At 34.8% G+C, this 19,051-nt stretch overlaps 1 long non-coding RNA gene across 2 annotated transcripts in view; it reads left to right on the top strand.

The window, feature by feature from the left end:
- Positions 1 to 15,524, top strand: part of LOC145241979 (uncharacterized) — a 266,377-nt gene extending 250,853 nt beyond the window's left edge. For both annotated transcript variants that reach the window (XR_013862626.1, XR_013862628.1), the window contains one exon: positions 12,747 to 15,524. This is a non-coding gene — a long non-coding RNA (uncharacterized LOC145241979). The remainder of the gene's footprint in view (positions 1 to 12,746) is intronic.
- Positions 15,525 to 19,051: the final 3,527 nt, after the last annotated feature.

The following is a 19,051-nucleotide window of genomic DNA, read 5'->3' as shown; positions in this document are numbered from 1 at the left end:
TCTTACTCTGAGGTCATCAGATCTAAGCCTGCCTTTAAGCACCGTGCCATTCTCATATCATTTAGCTTCATGCAACGTATGTCCTCAACCCTCACTGCTGTGTTCCAAAATTCATAAGGTTAATTAGTTTAGGAACAAAATCTTATCCATCAAAATATGTAAACAGATACACATACCTAACTTTATATAGAGATTATTTATGTACTTGAACAAACAATTATGACTAATGCGTCGTTACATAAAATGTATGGCAAATGTTTTTATCGCTTTTGTTTAGTGCATAATTCGATGCCACACGTGTGTCTTGTTTTATTGCTAACATGCAAGAATCTATTTAATAATTCGCTAATGCAATTTCATCTTCCTGCGTACGTTATCACCCCTCCACCCCCTTTTCAAAAAAAACAAAAACTAACAAAATCATGGGATCATCTGATTGCTGAAGATGCAATTTAAAAATACTCTTTTAATGCCAGCTGATGACGCTATTGTGTCGAACGTGAAACTCGAACTAAAATGACTTCCTTGGCCTTCGGGACAAGATCAAAGTGTAGTATATGAAAGGGTGAATGCGGTATTATGGTGAAAGAAGATACTAGCTGGGAGAAACTTTTGACTTTGTTCAGTTCTGGAGTGACAAGGATGACCAACGACCCCCAAAATCCCCCCTTTTGAGTTGGCCATGTGCCTAAGTTTTTTGTTCATCGTTGATTTTGACTGTATTTTTTTTTTAACATGAATAAAAGATTTAATACCTCAAAGTGTAGTATCTGTTCCGGCAGATACTGCAAGCAAAGACCATATGTGGGGGCAACGCCACATATAAGACCTTGGTCAATGTAGGGGAAACCCTTCATACCAATTGTCACTATCCAGCTCCCCTACTCCCCGGGGGGTTGGTCCCCATTTCCCCTTCACTCCTCACATTAAAAATCGGCCTTGTGCCTAATTTGCTCGGTGGGGGAGCAAATAAATACCATCTGTTCTTCAGATGCTGCACTTCTATTTCTTGTTCTCTTTCGGTGGAGGAGAAATCCTTCACGACTGAGACAATTTTTATTTTTGTACCTCTTCTCCACGTTAAAAAACGACCCTAGTGTCTAACTCTGTCCCGTGGGGAGGCATAGTAAATAGGTAAAATCTATCTTCTTGGCCTTCGGGATATTAGAGATAGACCTACTTGTTTTCGGTTCCAAGCAAACCGAAAAACAGCGGCGGTCTATCAGTTAGAAAGGATTGGGAGAGTTTTATTAACACCTGTTGTTTTTTTTTTGTTTTTTTTCTACTCTGCGATAAAATGAAAATATTCTTAACAAAAACGATTTATTTATGCATATACTTATTTATAGAAAAAAAATGATCTGGGAATCTTGAGTAGGACAACCTTTGAAGTGAATGCGGTATTATGGTGATTGAGGATTTAGACAATTATAAGGTACAGTGACAAGGATGACTAGAGACCCCTCCCTCTTCCTACACTTTTTTAATGGCCTTGTGCCTGATTTATTTTATGATTATTTTATAACTTTTGTAAAATTTTGTAAAATTAATAAATTTTTCAAAGTGTAGTATCCGTTCTGTCGAAATATAGTACAATAATATTGTGAAGGAGCTACGATTTGGAACAAAATTTGAAGTGATACTATGTGGGGAGTTGAGCAGCAAGATGTCTGTTCACATTACACTTGAACTTTCGCATATCAGTACAGTCAGGGAAGCAGGGAGAGAATTCCTAAATCTAGCAGTTCGAGGGTAGAAACTATTAGGGTAGAAGGCTTTCTAGCATCTAGGGATCTCTGCAGTGTAGGGGTGGGATTTTGCTACTTGTTGGGTTAGTCGGGGAGTATTTACATAGAGGAGGTACAAGGGCTTGGAGTTCGTTGGAGCACATTCCATTAAAATATTTGTAAAATAGGCACAGTTATGCAACATTTCATTGATGGAACAGCGGTTGGAGTTTAGTTGACATGATAAGACTTATCAAAATTACTTTTCTTTTTTTTTTTAATCCTGTCATGGAATGACAGACTAGTAGCAGATGCAGCAGCTCAAATGTAGCAACAATACTCCATGCATAGGTGAATGGTGGCCTTGTAGAGGTACAGGATACTTTTAAGCGTAAGTAACTTTCTAGCACGGTAGAGAGAAAGAGCCGACCTTCTTTGCAGCAGCCTTGGCAATGCCCTCTATGTATTTGCTCCAATTCATGTTGCTTGTGAACGTTAAGGCAAGGAGTTTGAATGAAGAGGTAGCGTATCATTAACCATGACTATCAGTGGTTGAGAAGGTTTTTTTTTTAATTATTAAAGGCCAAGCCAAGTGCGTCCAAGGATGGAATACTGTTGCCATATCTGGGCAGGAGCTGCTAAAAACAGCCTATCCTGCCTTGACAGAGTACAAAATAGACTTCGTGGTTTAGTGGGGGGTGCCCTTTTCTCTACCCTGCAACCTCTCTCCCACAGAAGAGACGTTGCAAGCCTATCCTTGTTTTATCGTTATTTCCATGGCAGGTGCTCGTCTGAACTCCAATCTCTGGTCCCCCCTCGCCAATCTTTCACGAAAAACACCCGAATGTAGCGGAATCCACTGTGAAAAATTTCCCCCACTCTATATCTGTGCCTAAATCAAAACGTGGATTCCATGAACAAAGCTTCTTTCTTAGAACTGCACGCCTGTGGAACTGTTCCGTGTGCCTGCTTCCCTCCGGACTACAACTTGGATGTCTTCAAGTCCAATGTTAACAAATTCCTAATGAACCGCCCCCTTAATTAAACACTTCATCAAATCTCCACACTAACGTAATGTACTTGCAATAACCCTTATCCCTGAGTGGCTTCCGGGCCTTGATAAGTGGTGATCACTGTGTAAAAAAAAAAAAAGGAAAAAAAAACTTAGTCATGGCAGCACTAAATGTTGCCATCCATTTATGTCCCCATTCCACTATAGATTGGAGGCCTTCCTCTAAGTTTTCAAGCATTTCCTTTAAATATGCGTTCATTTGTTTTCTCCTTGTATCTGTTATAGAGCGTGGTGTTGTCAGCAAATATACCCATCTCGGAGACAATTTCATCAGGGAAGTCATTTATTAATATGAGGAATAGTAAAGGCATCTAAATTGCCATCTAATTTACATGTTTTTTTTTTTGTGTGTGCAGACATGTAAATTAGATGGTGATGCTGAAAAAAAAGTGTCACTCTTTCTTTAAATGTTCACAAAGACATTAAGAAGCATTAAGTGGTTAGATCAACAGTGTTGAAAAGGACGAAAGAAATAGATAATTAAAAGAGAGAGATGGCCCGGCGTTGCCCGGACCATATAAAAAAGGAAAATGAAGTTGCGTTTTACTACACTTGCTAGATGATTTTTGTTTTAATTTATTTTTATTATGCAATAATTTATATCAGTTTGAAATTAAAAAAAAAATCCACTGATATCGGCCCACTGCTACGAATTCGGAATAGGAGCATGTGAATGAGAAAAAAGTATTGAGCGGTTATAATTAAAAAAAAAAATATTTGTGATTTACACAAGTAATTATAATGCATTTAATAATTATCTCATTATGTTGATATTATGACTTGAATTAAAGTTTAAAACGCAAAAGTCAAGTATCATGGTTCAATTGGGCTCTAAACAGAAGGCGCCCCTGTCTTATCAAAGAATCTACTGTTAATTTTATAGGTTGTGCCTTTCTGCTTGTGCTGTGATAAAACATCTCAAGTGCAATTGTGATGTTAGGCTGTATAAGGCGTTAACTTAGGTCAAAATCAGAGTTTCTTCTTTAGTTGGATTTTTCAAATATAAATTTTCGATACTTATTACGGGAATTGCTAAACATAGCCTATCTAAGAACACTGCCAGACAAATAAACTATATTTGTGTGAAATTAAAAAAAAAAAGGCGGCCCGGCTGTTTTGGAGTCTTTAGGGAACGAACTCACACACACACACAAAGTGCTTTTATATATAAGTAAATATAGAGATAAGAATAGATTGTTATAGATATGGAGTTAAATATCTATTTATTGCATCGTGTTTTTATATAAAGGCAGATTGAGATAGATATGAAAATCTAAAAAAAAAAAAAAAAAAATGGAAAATAAATGCGTGAAGGTTGAATCCACATATTTAGAAACGAAAATGTTTCACGCATTTAGTAAAAAAAACAAACAAACAAACAAACAATCCAGTAATTTAATAAAAAAGCAAAAAAATAAAACTGTTTTACCAAAGAAAAAAAAACTTGATTTTATAAGTAGAAAAAAAGTCCTATTTGTCCAAGAAGTTAAAATGAATATATGAAGCTGTAATAAGATTAAAAAAAAAAAAAAAAAAAAAAAAAAAATTTTAAATTGATTTAAAAAAAAAAAAATCAAATTAAACAAATTGATTTTTCCCCTGAATTTCTTGAACTGGCACATATTCATTTTTTGGGGGAAATACTTATATAAATAATCATAAATATGCTCATATATATGTATGCGCGCGCGCGTGTGTGTGTGCGTAATGAAAAGTATAGTTTCATATATACATGTGTGTGTGTGTGTGTAATAAAAATATTTTAAAATATGTAATAAAAATATACTTATATAAAAATTTTGTAGGTTCAATAAGAGAAAATGAAAAAATATATAAGATATACACTTTTGAATACAATTATATATATACTAGCATTTCAGCCCAGCGTTGCCCGGGTATTTGGAGGTGTATGTTGAGCACAAAAAAAAAGCGGTCAATTTTATTAATTTTGACCCCTATTATGACCCCTTAAAATTTATTGTTTTGGGCTCAAATAAAGTTATTAAGTTAGATCCATGTCCAAGGAACCTATATCTAAAATTTCAAATGTTTAGACCCAAAATTGTCGGAGGAATTTGGTAGAGTCAAATCGTTGAACTTTGACCCCTTAATCGCCACATTTCTGGCCGAAATCCGGTCACATCGATTTTCCCAAATCTCAGTACCCTGTATATCAAATTTCGAGTCTGTAGACTTAAAATTGACAGAGTTATTGCGTATGGAAATGTACACAGACACACACACTTTCACAGACATAAAAATGATAGATTTGTTAAACAAAAATATATACGTATACATAAAGATATATGGAAACAATTTTGTGTTTACTGTAAACTTTTTACGCAAATATTATGCAAGTATAAATCATGTAGAATATCTGCATGAATCTAATTACACATAATAGTTAACTAAAGATGATTATCCCATTAGAAAACCGAAACAACTAATAGGGAATTAATTACAATGAATGTTTAAAAGAATATGCAAATTAGTTAGATCGTTTGCTGGTGAATGCAATTCCGCAACCAAGATATAAAAAAAAATTGTATTTTCTGTTTAAATAAATAGAAAAGAGGGTTTTTAATATGAATATCGATACACACAAAAGAAAACCAGATTTATAGGAGTGTGTATATATATATATATATATATATATATATATACACACACACACACACAAAATATATATACAGACTGATACTTATGCATCATCATCGGCGGTCACTCGTGTCCGAGTAAGACTGTCCTCCGTTGTGGGTTCTCAGGTGAGCATAGAGCCCAATCCTAGACCCAATTTTTCTTGTGCAATTTGGACAGATAAAGGTAGAGGCGGTGGGGTGGGGTGTGTCTGGTTGATAATCTGTCCTTTCTGTGCTTGCGTTTATCCTCAGCAGCTTGATTTAGGTCACTGCTATAAAGCGCAGCACCTTCGTGGACAGCGCTCCTCCATGCCAACCTGCTCCCAACCACGTCCTCCCATGTCTCAAGGTCCATGTGAAACCGCTTTAAATTTACTTTGATGTTGTCCTTATACCTCATCTTTTGGCCATCCAGGGCACGCTTTCCTTCAACAAGCTGAGAGTAGAAAATCTGTTTTGGGAGGTGGAGATCCGGCATTCGGACAACATGACCAGTCCATCTGAGCTGGCGTTGAGCAACAGTAGCGGTGATAGTAGGAATGTCAGCCTCACTCAGGACGCTGGTGTTATATACTATTTATACTATTTCCAACTGAGTATTGTTACGTGCAGATATAATATAAATGTAAGGATAGCAGACAGATCAAAATGTTTTTCCAGCTTACATTTGACAGATACGCATGAAATGCAATTTAAAATTCAAGCCTAACACACAGATGAAAATGATGCTTCATATGCAAGCATGGTAAACTACGAAAATGTTTTCAGGTTGACAAGGAAGTTCTTGTGGTTTTTAACTTTTAAATTCGGATGAACATATCTCGGCTCAAACAAAATATTTTGATCGAAATAAGCACCACCAGAATCAGCACAGTTTTGTAAACGCAAAACAAGTGTGTTTATGCCAGTAACGTAAAAAAAATCTTGCGTTTTGCTGGTGATGAAGTCGATGAATGCGTTTTTGATATCGCTTAGGCTTTTTAAGCATTTCTCATGCAGAAAGTTGTCGAGATGTTTGAAAAAGTGGTATTCGGTAGGTGAGAGGTTTGGAGAATATGGCGGATGAGGCAGAGTTTCATAGTCCGATTCGTTCAACTTCTTCAGGGTTAGTCTAGCAACGTGCGGTCGGGCATTGTCATGGAGGAGAATTGTGTATTTTCTGTTGATTAATGCTGGGTGTTGTTGTCGAAGTTTCTGATGCATTTTATCCATTTGTTGAGAGTACTTCTTCGTTGTGATGGTTTCGCCTACATCAAAAAAATAAAAAATAAAAAAAACAAATGCATGTGACCGGTTGGAGATCACCAAATAGTCAACATGACCTTCTTTTAGTGCAACTCTGGCTTTAGGAAATGTCGTGAAGCTTCGTCGGCATCTAACCACTGAGCGGAGCGTCGCTGGTTAACATAAAAAAAAACACTTTTCATCGCATGTCACAACTCGGTCGAGAAACAGGTCGTTCACGTTGCATAAAAAAGGGAAGATAACACTTCATAACGGCATTTCTTTTGGTTGTCCAATTCGTGAAGCACACATTTATCAAGTTCTTTTTGTATTTCCAATTTCTATCAAGTGATTGTAAATCGTCGTATACGTTACGTCTAATTCAGAAGCAAGTTCTCGAACAGTTGTGCGTGGATTAACTTCAACTAAGGTTCTTAATTGATCGTTGTCGACATCCGATGGCCGACCACTACGCTCATCATCTTCAAGACTCATGGCCGCCACAAAATTTCTTAAACCACCATTGTGCTGTGCATTTAGTAGGGGTTCCTGAGCCAAGTGCTTTGTGGATATCGCGAGCTATTTCAGCAGCTTTTCGGCCTAGATTGAATTGAAATAAGAAAATTGTGCAAATTAGCTTTTTTCCATGTTTTCAAAATTCTGAAAAAAGGACATAATTGTTTTAAAACGATTGTAATTTAAACGATTAGATAGAGTGAGAAAAGCTCTTTATAATAATATATAAAGTAAAGGTATTATGAAAATACTTTATTTGAAATCAAAATTAAAATTTCCACAAGAACTTTCTTTTCAACCTAATATTTCAATTTAATTGACAGACCGACTGACGGACAAAACCTCTTATAAAAACATCTAGACGTATCCAAATTAAGATGTGTCCATTCTGTGTGTCCAGTGATGAAAATTTTTTTTTTTTCAACTTAAGTGTAACGGACAAAACGATTGACTAACGACTATACATGGATGAACCCGAAAAAAAAAAAAAAAAAAAAAATGCTTAAATTCTTATTATACCTCCCCCCACCAAAAAAAAAAAAAAAAAAAAAATAGTTATTGTCAGCAGCCGATGCAGGTTATTTTCGTTGGTTAATTGAAAGATAACACGTGAATCTCGCTGGGAAATGAGAATAAATACGGCGGCCATGTTTATATTTGCTTTCGGATAAATGTCATGAAGAACGCGCACATTGAAAAGGGAAAGGAGGACACTCAGGGTTTTTAGCAGAACAAATATTTCGTTTAAATGGTCAGTATCAAAAGACTAGCGAATTAAATGAGGAGGGAAATGGACAAAAAGAGGATTGGGCCTAGGAAGCAAGAGACGAGATAATATAATTAGTAAGTTTGCAACTCCGGCTTCTTTTGGGACGTTTGTCTGCGAGTGTAGCTTGATAAACTCAAGCGGTTCAAGTCTTATGACTTTATCAAGTCGAATGATTTCACAGTTAAAAAAAGTATTTGCTTGCGTTAATGTTAAAAGCTTTTCATTATTATGATGATGATGATGAGAAGAAGAAGAAGAAGACGAAGAAGAAGAAGAAGAAGAAGCTTCAAGTCTAACGTAAATAAGTTCTTGATGAGCCGTTCCATATAAGTTATCAAATTTAACAAATTTTCATCACTAATGATTATTATATTGTCCAATTTCTACTGTACACTCTTTAACCCTTATCCTTGAGTGGCCTCTTGGCCTTGATAATGAGTTGATACCTATGAAAAAAAAAAAAAAAAGAAAATGTCCAATGTGAACAAGTTCTAATTGAATCGTCCCCCTAAGTAATCCAAGTTACAAAATTCCCACTGTTTACTATGCTAAAATCACAATGACTAATGTATACCTATTAACCCTTATCCTCGAGTGGCCTCTGGGCCTTGATAAGTGGTGACACCCTTGTAAAAAAAAAAAAAAAAGAAAAAAAGACGAAGAAGAAGACGAAGAAGGAGAAGCAGCAGCAGCGTTTTCACACAGGCCGTCATAGATTTCTCTTCGAGAACAATCTGTGGTGTTTTCTGGAGTTTGAGAGACAAGTTTCCCCAGATTTCCAGTACTCTCCACCTATTTCGATAACCTTTGCGGTGCTAATGCACTTACTGATCCGCGCTATTTTTTTAAAAATCGTATTTCCAAATTTAATTAAAGTTTTATATGTTTTTCTTTTATTCAATTGTAAGGTTAAAGTATAGAATAGGTACAAAACACCCTCCCCTCCCCATGTCAAGAATGGCTTTTTAAATAATAACGTTATTATTTCAGCACGGATCAATAAGTGCACTAGTACCACCTTTGCAAATTAATTTGCATTATTAAAACAGTCGTCTACCATTGATTTCTCGTTGGCAGCGATCATTGGAATTTGGGTGTTAATAAGCCTCCCCAAGGTCCCAGCCCTCTCTGCACTGATCCAGTAGAGGTCTGGTTTGTGCTTTTTCTCATCGGTCTTTCCATCCTACTTGACTATCCTTAACTATTTGGTGTTGTATCAATTGATGCCGTCACTTTTTTGAGGGCGAGGGGTAACATACCTTTATACAGTTTCAGTTTTCTTGATTCTATGTGGTGTTTCTTTGCGTTTTATTTCTGTAGCGGTTTTTGTCCAGCGCCTATAGCTCATGTGTATTTCAGGGGTTTCTTTGTTATTCAGCCGTTTTAATTATTGCTATTCGTTGTATCTTCCCAGCCATTCATCTGATTCCAATTTCTCCCATTCTTTTTTCAATGTTTTTTGGGATTGTTCCTAAATAATCATCATAATCATCATCATCAGCAGCAAATATACGCCCCCCCCCGCTCCCTGGTCACAATTTTGCTAACCTAGACGATTTGGTTGTTTGGTTTTACGACACATCAACACGTTTTGGGTTATTTAACGCTGAATCTGATTGTTTTATGCTTATTTTATATCTTCAGATATTTAATCATGAAATTTGGTTTGGATGTTTTGTAGAGAATTTTTTTTTTTTTTTTTTTTTTGCAAAACATGATTATGATTTGCACCGTCATGCAGTTTTGCCAGGAATTCAATGACACACCTCTACTTCTGACACACGTCCATGACAGGGTTTGCTTTCTTAGAGTCTGATACCATCAACATCTGCAACGGGAAGATGAAACTTTCAGGTTATGAATGCATAAGTTCAGTCATCATAACAATGTCATTTGCAATCCCCATTTGATCCATTCGGGCGGAATAAAAATGGGGGCATTAATTTTGGAACGTTATTTGTAGAAATAATAGTATAGTTCAGGTTCTGGCGGACAAATACCATATCTCCATTAGTAATCGATTTATTTTGTTGTTATGTCTTTTTTAGCATTTCTTGTTAACTATTTTCCACGTTCTTCTGCATGTCACTTTTGGACTTTAAAACTTTGGATGTTTTCCTTCTAATTTCCGTTGTCTGAAAGAAGGGCCACATTTTAAGGCACGCAAAAAGCTAAATGCAATGTTATTTAATTCGTATGAATCAACATTGTACGACATTTTTAGATTGGCTTGATTCTATTGTTAACATCGGTTTCCACGAATCGGATACTTATGTGAAGAAATAAATAAGCACAAGATTCTAAACTGCAATCACAGTTATGCTTCGTTATTATCATGGAAAGTGCTCGACTGAGCTTCAATCTATGGTCCTCCCCTCACCAAACTTTCACAAGAAACACTCATCTAGCTGAAAACACTATCAATAATTCCCCCCCACTCTTTATCTGTACCTAAACCTAAACGTAGATTCCATGAACAAAGCTTCTTTCTTAGAACTGCACGCCTGTGGAACTGTCTCCCATTTTCTTGCTTTCCAGCTGTCTACAATATGGTTGTCTTCAAGTCCAACGTAAACAAGTCCTTGATGAGCCATTCCACTGAAGTTAACAAATTTACTGAATTTCCATTACTAACGATTACTATATTGTCCAATTGACTACTGTACACTCTTTAACCCTTATCCTCGAGTGGCCTTTGGGCCTTGATAAGTGTTTATGCCTATGTAAAAATAAACAAAAAAAAAAAAAAAAAAAAACAGTTACTGAAATCCTGCTGCCTTACCGATTAGGGAAGCCATGGAACTTCATCAGAATTGCTAAACATTTTATCGCTCAACGCAATGGATGATCCTTTCCGGCCACGGTTATGGTCTTTGGTGTGATTTCATTAAGGGCCACATCATGCCACTTCACATCTTTAAAGTCGGCTTCAAAGTCAACACCAAATTGTACCTGGATGTGCTGAAGAGTGTGGTGATATCCTGGTACAATCAGGTGACCGCTGGCAGACCCTGGCTGTGGCAGCAAGATTTGGCGCCGTCCCACAAGTCCAAAGAAAAAGAGAAGATTAATGCTTTTACGAAAATGAGTGATCTCAGCAAGTGCAGGTTCTGCCACACAGAAGTAGAGAGTGTGAGGCACCTGATATCCAGTTGTAAGGTTCTGCTGGGAGGGGGGGGCTAATATACAACCCAACACAATAGAGTGTGTAAATATCTCCACTTGACGATCCGTAAAAGTTAAATATCAAATGTAGAAGCAACTCTTGGGAACATGTTTACCAGAAATAACAGTCGGAAATAAGTCATACACCATCCATTATGACTGTAATTCTTATAGCTATGTACTTAAAAATGCAGCCGTAAAACCTGACAGTGATATGGGATAACAAAGAGAAAGAAGAAACCTTAGTAGAAGTTTGTGTCCCCACTGATGCTGGGTTAAACAGAGCTAACAGGGAAAAGATAATGAAATACTAACGTCATGAAAAGAAATTGGAATCTTAGGAAGATCTCTAGCATTTTAGTAATTATAGGAGCAACCCGACTCACAAAAAAAAATTCAAAAACTCCCTGGCAAATATACCCGGTGAACCAAATGCAAAAGAAATTTAAACAATTGAACTTAAAATCATGGTCAGAATCTTAAAAAGATCACTCGGTTGGGATATCTGAATCAATGAATGAATGTTTAACATCTGTTAGGATGGTCCATGCCCAACTTTGAGCAAACTGATAAAAAAATTAAAAACAAAAGAGAATTAGGAATTTACACGCATATATGTATATGAACATATATATATATACAGATGCACGTATATACAAAAATGTATGCTTATAAGAAATTATACCAATGCATACATACATACACATACATATATATATATGTACACACATATTCAAATTCATGCATATATTTATCTGTTATTGAATGAATTTATATCTTATTGCTGTTCAAATTTGGAAAATATCCAGGGTTTTAATATTGGGAGATGTCATTTTTCAGTGCTGACAACATGGTCTTTATTATCATCAACATTTATTATTTTTCTAAAGGTTTTGCATTTTATTGTTTTTTATTCGAGTTATCTTCCCTTGCCTCTTTCTTTATATTGCAATTAATGCCAATAATAAAAAAGAGAAATTCCTCCTGCAATGAATGTAGATTCGTTGCTAAGGAAATATTATTCAAGGATGCATGTGGCTGAGTGGGGTTCAGGCATGGAGACGTATTTTTTAATTATTTTAGTTTTGATAAAAGAATCAAATCTGGCTTTAAAAGAATAAAGTGTATTGCATGTTCATGATGATATGAAAGATAAAATTTACTTATCTGCCCTAAAAACGGTAAATTTGTAGATTTACACCCCCTGCTGAATATATCAACCTCAAAACAAAAAACAAATGAGATTCAATTATTTTTAGGCGATTACATGTGAATATCATGAAAACCTTGACAGAAAGAGGAAAATAACAACTATTTTTGAATTTAGACTGGGGGTTCCAGTTTCATATCTAAATTTAACTTAAAATGATACAATCTAGTACAAATGTTTACAGCCATGGCCAAAATTATGGAGCTCCTATAAAAAACTTAGATAATATTTTAAACGTACGCATTTAAAGGTTAAGAATTGTACAGTGAACAGTTGAGAGCAAATATAAACTATTTAACATTAAATTGTAATATTTATTTGCTTTAAAGTCTCTTTCAAGAGTTTTAACTGAGTTTCATACTAAATTCATTCGAATATTTAAAATGATTCATTATCATACTAAAAGTTCTTCCTTATTTTTCAGGTAATATTTGATTCCTGCCAGTGCTATAATAGTATATTTAATTGAATGCCCCCAAAGAAGCAGCTTCCAGAGATTAAAAGGGCACAGATTGTTGCTTTATCTGGTGAAGGATATTCTCAAGTAGAAATTGTCAGAAAGATGTAATGTTCAAGGAAAGGAGTTCAAACAACGTTTAAACGGTACAAGGAAACAATGTCTTCTCAAAAATGAAAAAGAACAAGACCGTAAAAAGTCTACAACTGCCAGGGAAGACAGATCTTTGAAAGGAGCATTCCTTGCAGAAAGGAAGAAAAGTTCTTCAGAGCTTGCTGCTGAACTTTGGGAGGATGCGAACAAAAACATATCATTTTGAACAATGAGAAGAATGGTATTAGAAGTGGGATTAAAAGAATGCAAAACAAGAAAAAGACATACTCATCTCAAGCCAACAAGAAAAAAACGACTAGAATTTGCAAAAATCCATAGAAATTATAGCCTGATGATTGGGCCAAAATTGTTTGGTCTGATGAAAATAACTGAGGCAAGTTAACAGCTTCTATTTCCTAAACTTCGGAAGAAACAATTGAAATGTTCATGTGAATACACATTTATAATATCTATTCAAAAATTGTAGCAAATTCTCATTTTTTTAATCAGATTTTTTGGCACCCTTAGACCAGTTTATGTTCGCTGTAGGGAAGGAGAGGTCTTTCATCCTAATTGTGTGGTTCCAACTGTCAAATTTGGAGGAAGAAGCATAATGGTTTTTGTTGTGGTTGCAAGGTTGAACAATAATTAGTAAGGAAATACAATGAAGACGCAAACAACAAGATAACGCAATAATAAGTGTATTAAAGAAAAGGTATATTTACAATATGTACAAATGACGGTGTCGAGTCAGAGAGTCTTGGTGGGAGGACATGTACGCTCTTCAGCGTCACTTCTGGTGGCATTTGAGTAAGACACACCAAGGCCAACCTAGGCTTGCCATTTATAGTGTTATGTTATTCGCATATGCAAATAAGTGGTTGCCACCACAACAGTTTTAGTCTGCATAATTTCTTCAGGCACTGGACTTTTGTACACATGTGAGGGCAGAATGAACTCCACAATTTGTACTAACATTATGGACCAGGTTTACCAAAACTCTTTGACTAAAACATTGAATAATAACATTTCAAGTGATGTAATCACCCAACAAGACAATGCCCCATGCCATATGTCAAAAGTTTGGTTTGAGAAAAACAGGATTAAAGTGATGAAGTTGCCCTCTTAATCCTCAGATGTAAATCCCATTAAAACTTTGTGGTCCAATCTAGAAAACAGAGTGAGAATGCACAAACGTTCATCGAAAAAAGACTTAGAGGCCAAACTTCATGAATAGTGGAAGCAAATAGATAATATCACCTGCAACAATTTAGGCAATAATATGCAAAAATGAATAAAAGCTGTTATAAAGGCAAAAGTAGGACATTCCAAATATTGATTGTTGTTAAAATGGATTTATTAATATTAACTCCTCTATTCTTAACCTTTTAATATGTAAGTTTGAATCATAATTTCGATTTTTCATTGGGGTTCCATAATTTTGTTCAAAGCAAATTATTTGGTGTGAGAATTTCGCGAAAAGAGTGAGGATAGTTTTAAGTTGAAATTACATATGAGACTAAAACCTCTAAAAATTGAACAATAAATTGACTTTAAAATAACAAGCAGGTTTAGTGATTTAATTTATGTATCTATATAAATCTGAATGTTGTGTGTCTGAATGTTTGCTAACGCATTAGACCTACAAACATGAAATTCAGATTCCCATAAGTGTAACATTTGCTCTATAAAAAATTAAATCTGGCTTTAAAATAACAAAGTATAAAGTAATTTGCAGATAATAAACTAGATAAATTATAGTAAAATATTAGCAGAGAGGCCCAACGTTACCCGGGATTGAATGACGATCAACGAATATTTCATACTCCCATATTTCATCAAAATCGGTGAAATCACCTATTTTTCAATCAAATCAATTGATTGCCTACTCTAGTGGGGGACCCATCACGGTACACCAAGAAGAAGGTTCACATGGCTCCCAGCACTGACTTAATTCACAATACATTGTAATCTAGATTGTACTGTAGCAAATCTGTGCATTAAAGAGAACCATTCATTTCGAATGTGCCCCTGTCATATCAAAGAACCTACTATTGATTTTATATGGCGGGATTTTTTGGCTTGTGTGATAATAAAACTTCTTAAATGCACTCATGATGTTAAGAACTTTGATCAAAATCGCCTGTTCCTTCTTTCATCGGATTATTTTGATTATTGATACTTATTGAAGACATTCCAATACAAAGCCTATCTAAAAACACTGCTAGACACATCAAGTATCTTGTGAAATTTCACTAAAATCGGCTCAACCGTTTTCGAGTCCATAAGGAACGAACACACACGCCGACAAAGTTCATTTCATATAATGGTAGATAAATATATATCTATATTAGTCAAGCATTGAATTTAATTTGGGGATTTTTTTTAACTCGTTACTAAAATTTCTATGGTCAACATGAACCTCATCATCCAAGCACCTCCAATATATTCTGAAACTTTTGGAACCCATCAAACATCTCTATCACTTCGACAAGGTGAATGTCCAATTTCGTCAGACTCAGTATTTGAATTTGCTTCCTGGATTTTCCAATCTCGCTTTATTAACAAAACCTGCTCTACTCAGCAAATTGGTTCCACCCACAAATCTCATCTTCTTCCATAGATTCTGGGAAGTTTGTACGCGTTTTACACAGAGGTAAGTTTTTCCATTTTCCTATCGATTCTCTGATCCATTGTTTTGCATATTGTCTATTTTCAGTGCCACTCGCAGATGTTCCTTTCCCACATCCGGGGTGACTGTCTCCAGCATCCACGGTCTTGCCAGTTTTGGTGAATAATCATTTGATAAGATGGAAACACGCATAAAGAAAACATAAGCGAAATGGACATTTCAGCATATTCGTGTTTATGGATATGGAAGAATTCAGCTTTAAGTATATATATATATATATATATATGTCTGTAAATGCAAAGCCCTTTGTAAAAATAATCGAGTATTCTTTAACTGCTTAATTGTTTATGTAAACAATAAGATCCTCCCACGCTGTTTGCTTCAGTCAGTAGATAACAGCCCAGACTTTCAAAATAACGACTGGGTTTCAATCTGAGCCTGAAGAATTCATATGTCCAACCACACTGAAGAATTGCAATACAGCGAAACAATCTGTGTATGACTAATATATATATATATATATATATATAAATTAACAATTTTTATACCTACAGGCACTAGTGTTTCCTACTTCAGCAATCATCTGTGTAGGAAGTAATAATTACTTCAGATTGAGGGATTCAAATCAAGTCAACAAAACTTATCTTGGCTTTGAAGACTAGTACGTTTCCTTCAGGTCACAAGCAATTAACATTTAAATGGAAGGAAATTAAATATTATGAAACCATGTCGGTGGGATGTCATAGATCAGCAATCATGAGAGTATTCAACAACAAGAATGATGCATATTTACCTTTTCTCAATTACCTAAATGAGGCTCAACTTTATATATATATATATATATATATATATATATATATATGCACACCTGATCAAAATTTAAGACCACTTGAAAATCTTAAAAAAGAAACTTTTTTTTTAAGGATAAATTTTAAACCCCTTTCACTTAAGGTTACCGATACTACAACCTAAAATGTTTGGGAAAAAAAAAAGTTACATTCAAATATTTAGTTAAAAATTTTACTTTTTAATAAAATGATCAAACTTATAAATCCTACGAAATTGTACAAAAAGTGTATGAAAACATTCAACAACCAAATTTAATAATAAGTTCTACCTCCACTCGTTTTGATGAATAGTTCAAAAAATTTTTGGAGCATGCTAGAAATAAGTGTTTCCATTAAGGTGAGAAGGATGTTGCTTCAGTTTCTGAAGATAGCTTCAAAAAGTTCATTTTTTTGTTGAATATTGTTTGCTATTTTGATAAACATCTCTTGCCAAACATCCCCAAACATATTCAATTGGGTTCAAGTCCGGTAAGAATGCAGGATGCATAAAGGTCAAGGTTCATTGTGCATCATATATTGCAGCATTATCCTGTTGGAATAACGATCAGTAAACACTTCATCAAATCTCCACATTAACGTAATGTACTTGCAATAACCCTTATCTCTGAGTGGCTTCCGGGCCTTGATAAGTGATGACCACTATGTAAAAGAAAAACAAAAAAAAACATCCATCCCCTCACAAACGATGCCCCTCTGTCATCAACGATGTTTTTTGTAGCATTCTAACATAACCAGCTCCTGTCTGACGCTGTCCGCACTACCTGGAGTTCCATCGTCTCTCCGTAAAAAAAATGGCACCCCATACCATTAGGAACCCTCCGCCATTATGACCTGTCGAAAAACTTTCAGGAGGCATGTTTTCGTTATGCCACTACGTTGGAAGACATTAGAACTATCTAGATTGATTTTTTTCATCAGGAAAGAGGACTTTCTTGCACTTCTCAACGGCCCACGTTTGGTATTCACGACCAAATCTTAAGTGGTCCACTTTATATATATATATATATATATATATATATATATATATATATATATATATATGATTTATATTATTAAGATAATCATATTATTTAGATAACTATATTATTTAGATAATTTATATTATTTAGATAACTATATTATGAGATGATCATATTTAATTAACTATTATGTGTAATTATATTCATGCAGATATTGTACATGATTTATACTTGCATAATATTTGCGTAAAAAGCTTGTAGAAAACACATACCTCTTTCTATATTTATGTATGTATGCGTGTATATATTTGTTTAAAAAATATTGCCTACCAAACTCATCTGTCAGTTTTTGGTCTGCAGACATGAAACTTCATATATAGGGTATTCGAACGCATGTGAAAATTTATATTTGGGTTTTAGCCGGGGAAAATCAGTGCAAAAGTGTGAAAATTAAAAAAATGAAATTTGCCAGGTGACGGTTGAACGATGGCATTACGAATATTCATGCATAACGTAATAGCTATTGGCTCATGCTTTAATTCTTTAGGGTGACATCTTTATTTTTCTACCCTATAGTGGAAGAAATGAGGATATTCACAATTAACTTGCCGCAGACATTTTTGTAGAAAAAGGCAACACATAGAATGATACAAATTACATCTATCCGTCATAGTTCGATATTACTTGAGTTTGTGTGTCACAACTATCACTGACAGAAGTAATTTTTCTTCATCTTCATTTACTCAAATTCAAAGTCATTCTTTTGTCTGCTCCTACTAATGTCTGTCTCATCCCGTTCTTGTATTTCCATACGAGAACTCACATAATAGAAAGAAAAAGAGGGAGGTAACTTTGCCTAAAACAAAAAAAGGAGATAGCTCCCCTATTATGGTCCCCCCTCGCCAAACTTTCACAAGAAACACTCGTCTAGCTGTAAACACTATCAATAATTTCCCCACTCTTTATCTGTGCCTAAACCTAAACGTAGATTCCATGAACAAAGCTTTTTTCTTAGAACTGCACGCCTGTGGAATTGTCTTCCGTTTTCCTGCTTTCCGGCTGACTACAATATGGTTGTGTTCAAGTCTAACGTAAATAAGTTCTTGATGAGCCGTTCCATATAAGTTATCAACTTTACCAAATTTTCATTACTAATGATTACTATAATGTCCAATTTCTACTGTATACTCTTTAACCCTTATCCTTGATTGGCCTCTTGGCCTTGATAATGTGGTGATGCCTATGTAAAAAAAAAAATTTTTTTTAAATTATCTTCTAGCAGCCTTTGTTTTTTGTAAATGTTTAGTCCAATGTTTCTCAGCCTTTGATTACTTAAAGCCCCTTACCAAAGTTTTCAACAATTGTGGCCTCCTGCACTTAAAAAATTGCAGATTTTGTTTTATCTACATATTAATACGATAGCATGTGTTATTTTCGGTGTCACACTTACATCCGGGTCGTTTAATTGTTATGTACTTCCATTTATTGTCATAAATAATTTTACCAAGAACTCTTCATAAGTTTTGGTTTCGTTTTCGATTATAGCTGAGGGCACTCCAGTAATCTACTTTTTTTCATAATTAATTTTATCAAGAATTCTTAAGTTTTGGTTTCGGTTTCAATTATGGCTGAAGGAACTTAAGTTATGAATATATATATACACACACACATATATATATATATATATATATATATATATAAATTTTTATTTCGGTTTCAATTCAACTTAATACACCTTAG

Source organism: Euprymna scolopes, chromosome 21, assembly GCF_053919585.1.
Source record: "Euprymna scolopes isolate OS-2025 chromosome 21, ASM5391958v1, whole genome shotgun sequence".
Lineage (NCBI taxonomy): Eukaryota > Metazoa > Mollusca > Cephalopoda > Sepiida > Sepiolidae > Euprymna > Euprymna scolopes.
The sequence above is the reverse complement of the archived record's forward strand: the minus strand, read 5'-3'. Positions and strand labels throughout refer to the sequence as shown.